Genomic DNA, 7,609 nt, shown 5'->3' on the forward strand with positions numbered 1-7,609 from the left:
ATATATATATAGTAGTAATTTATCACTACTGGAGAAATGCTTACTCCCAAATTTTATAATAATCATGATCATAAATTTGAGCACTAATATTAATGACATAAAGCCAAAAGACGGTGAAAAAAAAAGATATTGAGTCATCCCTAAAACTCTAATGATCTTAGTTAAAGTATTTAATTGGATCCTTATTACTCTTTAAATTTCTGGTAAAATACACATACCATAAAGTTCATCATCTTAACCATTATTAAGTGTACAGTTCAGAGATATTCAGTACATTTATAATGCCATGCAGCCATTGCCACTACCCATCTGGTTCTTTTCATCTTATAAAACCCAAATTCTATACCCATAAAGATAAACTCTCCATTTCTTCCTCCCCCTGCTCCTGGCAAATACCATTACATTTTCTGTCTCTGTGATTCTGACTTTACTGAGTATATTCTATAAGTAGAATTATACAGTATTTTTCTTTTTGTGACTGTTTTATTTCTGTTAGTGTAATGTTCTCAAGTTTCACAGACATCATAGCGCATGTCCAAATTTCCTTTTTAAGGAAATAAATAAGATTCCCTTACACGTATGTATTCCATTTTCCTTATTTACTCATTGGTCCATGGAAGCTTGATTTGCTTTATTTAATGTTTTAACTATTGCAATTGAGACTATAAAAAGTACCTTACCTTTTTATCGTAGTTACATTTCACATTGCTGAGACATATTACCTAACTACCACAACTTAAAGGAGGAAAGATTTATCTGGCTCACAAGTTGTGGAGAATTCAGTCCTCTGGTTCTAAAGCAGTTAACCATGACCAAGGAAAAGAGCTCAAGCAAGGGGGCAGGAAGCAGAGAGCGCTCAAGGGAGGACGGAGGGAGACAGACCCTTTTCAGGCCGCACCCCAAGCGATTCCATTCTTTATGCAGGCTTCACGTTTATTCATAAACTCACATGTAGATTAGTGCACTGCACAGTATCACACTCCCATGATCCAAACACCTCCCAAAGGCTCCATTTAAGAATGCATGAGAGAAAAAAAAAGAATGCATGAGGGTTTGGAGGAACATGTAAATATAAACCGTAACACTTATGCCCACAAGTAGAATTTCTGGATCATATTGCAATTATGTTTTCATTGTTTTGATATTCATATCATGTTTTACCTAAAAATTGACTTTCTTCATTTTTATGAAATGAAAAATATCTAGTACAGTAAGTCTTTGCAGATTTCTTTTATACTTTGTTGTACTTGTTCCTTTCTATTTACTGATAGTTTAATGGTTCAAGTTGCTTTGAAAAAACTTTAAAATCAGCTTAAATCTTTGACATGTATGAAGATTGACAATTGGGCTATATTAAATGTTTATAGGCTGATGTCTTTGAAAGTACCATCTGAATCCACAATTATTGCTAGAATGATTTATAATATTGCCAGAACTGGAGACTTTTTCTTTTGGTTTGTTGGACTTAATTGATGTCATTCATAATAGCAATGAACCAGACATATTGATTTACCAAATCAAAGATCACTTAAAAGATTTTTCTGTTCCCTTTGCCCCCTGAGCAAGGCTATAATAAGCAATGGAGACATATGGCCAAAGCTGATATTTTTTGTTGTTTATTCTGCTAAAATTTTGTTTTTCTAGAATTTGGAACCCATCAATTTGAAGAAACAGACCAAAAAAATGTCTCATATTCAATGTCAAATTTAATGGACATGACCGGGTAACTATTTCAAAGGAAAAATTACTACTATTTTTCGCATGTATAGTTTTTGTTAATTTTTAACAATTTAATTTAAAAATTTTTAAATTTTTTATTAGATGTTTAAAGTTCATGCAGTTTATAATTATCTAGGGCAGCAGGTTCGTGTATATGATACAGCTTGATTCCTTCTTATCCCCGTCAATCCCATTTTCTTCTTTCCACTTCCAGATCCCCTTTTCCCTTTTGCATTCTTGTTGATATAATTAAACTTGCCTCATGTTTATAACATACAGTGCTTACAGGTTTCTGTACATGGTATATCTTTATTTTACTTATTTCCTCTTCCCTTTCCCTCCCCTTTCTCTTAGACCCCTTCCCTCTTACAAGGGACTGGTTTGTCTCCTTCTAACCACCCTTTATTGCGCTCTTTGTACTTTGCCTTACTCAAATAAGAAATATTACTTTCATAACTCCTGATGTTTCAGAGGCAGTAGTAATACCAAATCATTAGATTCTTTTCATTTTATTATAATTTACTCCAAATACATGTGGAAAAGCATACACAGTAAGACCCCAACTTAGGAACATTCAAGTTGTAAACATTCACAGATATGAACAGACCATACATGATGGACATTGGTAAATTCCAACAAATCACGGAAGTAACTCACATGTCTGTTGGACACCGTCACAGTTACGTTGTGCGCTTAATGTACAATATGATAGTGTACCATAATAGCACAGTATTTTCGTGTGGGAGGGTTTATGTTTTACATTGTATATTTTTGTCAAAGATGGGTAAGATTCACTCTGTCAGATTTACGAATGAATCTGATTTATGAACATTCTCCCAAAATAGAATTCGTTTATAAGTCAAGAAATATCTTACATATATATAATCTATATATAAGTCAAGGAATATATATATATTATATATATAATATATATATATTCCTTGACTTATATATAGATTATATATATGTAAGATATTTCTTGACTTATAAACGAATTCTATTTTGGGAGAATGTTCATAAATCAGATTCATTCGTAAATCTGACAGAGTGAATCTTACCCATCTTTGACAAAAATACTCACTCTCAGCCCTTCAATATATTTTATAAGAAAGTATGAACTAACCATATACAATTTGAAGACATGATACCTTTGAACAAGGAGTGGCAATAACCTCAAAAACTGTCTTAATTCGCCTAAACCTGACTTACTAAAATAGGCTTCCAGTTCACAAATTTATTAAGAATATCTTTATTCTCTATGGATGTTATCTAAATTTAATCTTTGCTCCTCAGTCAGAATATGGGTACAGAATCGGATCATGAAAGCAGCTTAATTCATTCAACACGAAAGTAAAAGTAAAGAAAGAAGAAATTATTTGCTTGAAATATATGCACATATGCACATTAAGCATCTTGATTAATATTGTTGGTTCGCAATGAAAATTGTGCTAAGTTTTGTGAACTTTGGGTTGTTTAATCATAAGCCGTCCTGATTTCACTTCCTGCCCAGCCAATTATCAGCACTGCAAAAAATCATTAGGCTTCAGTTTCTACAAATATAGCAATAGTACTTCATGGAGTTATAAAAAAAGAGAATACATGGAAGATTTGAATATGCTGTAGATTTTATCATGTTTATGCAGCACTCTACCAGCAACTGGGGACAATCCAGGGACTGATGTCTATACTCTTGAAGTCAGCATACTGTTTAGGAGAGACAGACATATAAACCTCAATGTAATATGTTAAGGAAACTTTTGTAGAAAAATCCAGTCATTGTGGGTTCTCTACATGAGCTCTGTTTGGGTGTGAGAGAAAATTTCATGTACTAGACATTATTTGGGGTGAGTCTAAAATGTTTGCCTAAGGAGAAAGGATTCACTCTGGACTGAACACCAATTGTAAGTGTAGAAGTTGAGGGGGCATAGAGTGAAGGGTATTCAGAGCACAATGCTAAAGAAAATATGAGAGATGTAAGAACCAATGAGCCTGAAAGGCAATGTTAGCTGATGAGCCTTTGAAAGGCAATGCCTACAAACAGATTGTCAAGGATCATAAACACAGCGACTTTTAGATCTGATATGGAGGATATTGAGCTACAGTTCTAGATGAAAGAGGAGCTTTTTAAAAAGCCGTCTAGTTGTAGCATGAAGTATGAAGAATAGTTTGCTCTTCTTTAGAGAACCACAGACACACCTTTTGTAGAAATTCAAGAGTCCGGTCAAGCAGAAAGAAGGGAGAGAGGTCAGCATTTGGAACTAGATGATATGTTTGCCTTGAAACATTGCTTAATTTTAATAATTATATATTGTTATGGTTTATATGTAGATGTGCCCCAAAGCCTGATGTGCTCAGCAGTGGGGCTGTTGGGAGCAAATGAATCAAGGGTGTGTGATACTGGAGTAGCCTGCTGATTGGTTTAGCATAGTCCTGGGTGTGGATGCTGGATTTACTGAAGAGGGAAGACCCACCCTGGGCATGGACAGCACCAACCAATAGACTTGTAGCCTGGACAGCATAAAAAGGTAACAAAGAAGGGAATCACACTGCTTCCTGCCTGTCCTGCAGTGAATTCTTCCCGCCTTCCATGCCCTTGTACTGCGCTGCCCTGCCTTGCAGCAGCCACGCATGAACTGAAACCTCTACAAACAGTGAGCCAAAATAAACCTCTCCTCCTTTAACTTGTGGGTGTCAGGTATTTTTTTCCCAGCATTGAGAAAGTAACTAAGACCAAGCATGTTAAGGAAAGAGACCTTGGGAAAATAGCTCTTTGCACTATTGAAACTTATTTGGCAATGAAATTGTTCAACCGTGAATTTTCACATTTAATTGGCAAGATCTCCTGCTGCTGTAGAACAAAATCAAAGTTCCACATACCGGGCCCTTTATGACCTCTCTCTACTTCTGCAGCATCATTTCAGATTGATATTTAGGTAGCAATCGTTGAACAACAATTCTCCAAATGGGTGATTCTCTTTTTATTCTCTGTATTTTTGTACACTCAGCTTCCTGGGCTACATACTGAGATTTTCCCCCTCATACAATTGTTATTGAGATTGCTGTTTTAATGCAAGCACGGTTGAGTAGATGCTCTGTGTTCTCCACCTTTGGCACATGATAGGTACCTCAGAAATCTCTAGTGAATAAATAAATGAGTAAAGGAAGGGAAAATGCTATATTGCAGCAACTTGGCATGATGAAGTTCTGTCTTGTGACAGATATTTCTTCAAGCATTCTTGCAGTTAATTGTGATAAGCTTCTGAATAAAATCATTATTCATTTACAACACAGATCTTTTTCAAGTATAGTAGTAATAGGGTGATCTATATTTTATTATGACAAGCCTGTTTAAAATTTTAAAATCAAAATTTTCTTTGTTAAAATTTTGTCACTTTTTTTTTACATATTATCCAATTCACATTCTAACAGGTACATATATTCACCGTCAAATCTAATGAAAAAGAAGGCTCATTTTATGTTCTCATAATATGAAGTAAGATTTTGAGTTAATCTTCTCTTGACATCCTTGCTGTCATCATCTTCACTATTGTGCACAGGGAACATTGTTCGAAGACGAACAAGAAAATGAAGCCCCAAAATATCAAAGTTTAATTCCATTACTGTATATTAAAAAATTACCTCACCATCAAATGATATTTTTTTTTGTTCTCTTCCTGACCACCTCAATGAATAAAGCAGGATAATGACATTCTCATTATTTTAGGAACACATTTGCATTCGTAATGAAAGAGTCCCTAAAGGGCACAGACACCATAGAGGCAATTGTCTGAATTAATTAAAATTGTTTGCCTGATTAGATACAAAATGCAAGTGTAAACTGTACATCAGGGAAAGTTTCTGTCTTTTCATCAAAGTACAGGAATAAACTGTTTTTAACAAAAAGTCTTACAGAAATAAGCTTCATAAAGAAAAGAGAAGTTTACAATATTTTTCTACTTTAAATAACCTGAGTATTTTACAGGCCAATAGAAATAATAATATCCACATACAAATTTTAGATTCTTTCTTATTTCTTCGGTGCACAATTAGGTTCAAATACAATAGGATTCTTTTTTATTTTCTTTTTTATTTTTGGGGGATCGGGGATCGGGCTTGGAAGCTTGCGCTTGTGAGGTAACACATAATCTCAAAGTGGAAGAATGCATTTAATATTATTGCCCTAAATTTTTTACAGAACTCTTTTAAAGTGTGAATTTATGGTTAGCTCTAAAGTGAAAAATCACTGACACTTCATGTAAACCATGCTACTTCTTTCTCTATTTGTTTATTTATTTTTTGGTACCGGGGATCAAACTCGGGACCTTGGGCTGGGGATTTAGCTTATTGGTTCGGTGGCCGGCCTTGCAAGCGCAAGGACCCGAGTTCAATCCCTGGTACCAAAAAAAAAAAACAAAAAAACAAACTCGGGACCTTGTGCTTACAAGGCAGGTGGCAGAACCACTGAGTTAAATCTCTGGCCCCCTTCTTTCTCAATTTAAAAATATATTTGCGTGTGTGCAAATCAACTCAAATGAGTTATTAATGTAGTACATAATGGAGTAATTGAAATTTGAATTATCTTGGAACAATTATATTTCTTTTCAGCTGTGGTCCTAATGTAGTGTCAGTTACAAGGAAAAAGCCTTTCTGAAAGTAAATATTACCTTCAGATAAAAGATGGGACGGATATACAATAAAATAGATGGCACATGTCCTGCTAAAGCAGCTCCACAGAATAGGCCCAACTTTGATGTACACTTATCATGAATACATGGATCAAGGTGAATATGTACAGTGCTAATTCAGATCAAATCCACCACTATGTAGAAAAGTACAACGTTAGGAACCAAAGTTGAAAAGAATCTTAGAAACATACAGACAGCCTCCTTCACAGTGTGCTGTGGAACCTTTTGTCATATTCATGTTCTTTTTCTCCTTCTTTCTACTAATTTCTGAGTGTTAGTAATGACAAGTAGGATCTGATTTAATCTTATATTTCTTTATTTTATTATCTCTATCTTTTCTTCTAATGAAAAAGTTAAAATTGGCCAGAGCAGGAGTATGTCTGATTGCATGTAGATTTTTTTACCCTAGTCTACCAAGTTGTTCTTCGTGTGTGCAAGAACACACATTTCTAAAAGTCATAAGTTCTCTCTTTATAAGTTATAAAATTCCTGGAAAAATTATTGTATGATACTGAAATTATATTTAAGAGGGGTGGTGTGGTGGGGAGGAAGGGGAAGGAAAGAGGAAGTAAAAAGAATTAAGAAAGTGTTATGTACATGTGCTAACTTCCTACAAGGAATATTATCCATATGTACTGTAAATGCGTACTAATGGAAATTTTTAAAAGAAAATTTTGAGTTATTTTCCCTGTATAACAACAGTTTTTTGGCTGATATTTTCCTACTAAATAATTTTAGTGGTATGGGTGATATTTTAACAATACAGCTGGAAGATGGTTTCATAACCAAACACCTAATATGCTTATCTCATTGCTCCAGAGGGTGCTTCCCCAGTAGACACTGCTAAGAGCGATTCAAAGAACATTAAGACAGGTTGTGAAGGTGCTCGCTTCAGCAGCGCAAACGCTAACATTGAAAACATACGAGGGAGACCAACATGGCCCCCACACAAGGATGATACACAAATGTGTGCAGCACTCCGTATATATTGAAGGAAGTACTCATCTAAGACGGAGAGGAGCTGGGCAAAAAGTCAATAACTATAGCACAGAAAAAACTAAGTAAGTAGAGCACAGAAAATGTCATTTGATGTTCAGGTAAAATGTTAGGTGTATTCATAAAGAGAAGGAATACTTTACTTCCAATAGGCGTCCAAGGGTGTCTTGCTGATGTTGTCATTGTTTGTAGTAGATAATATTGAACAT

The 7,609-nt window shown here is 34.8% G+C and overlaps 1 non-coding gene across 1 annotated transcript; it reads left to right on the forward strand.

Moving 5' to 3' along the window:
• Positions 1–7,286: 7,286 nt before the first annotated feature.
• On the forward strand, positions 7,287–7,393 carry LOC117285765. Its single transcript, XR_004516889.1, has one exon. It is a non-coding gene; the product is annotated as a U6 spliceosomal RNA (small nuclear RNA).
• The last annotated feature ends 216 nt before the right edge of the window (positions 7,394–7,609 follow it).

Source organism: Fukomys damarensis, unplaced genomic scaffold, assembly GCF_012274545.1.
Source record: "Fukomys damarensis isolate Sample0158 unplaced genomic scaffold, DMR_v1.0_HiC HiC_scaffold_12, whole genome shotgun sequence".
Lineage (NCBI taxonomy): Eukaryota > Metazoa > Chordata > Mammalia > Rodentia > Bathyergidae > Fukomys > Fukomys damarensis.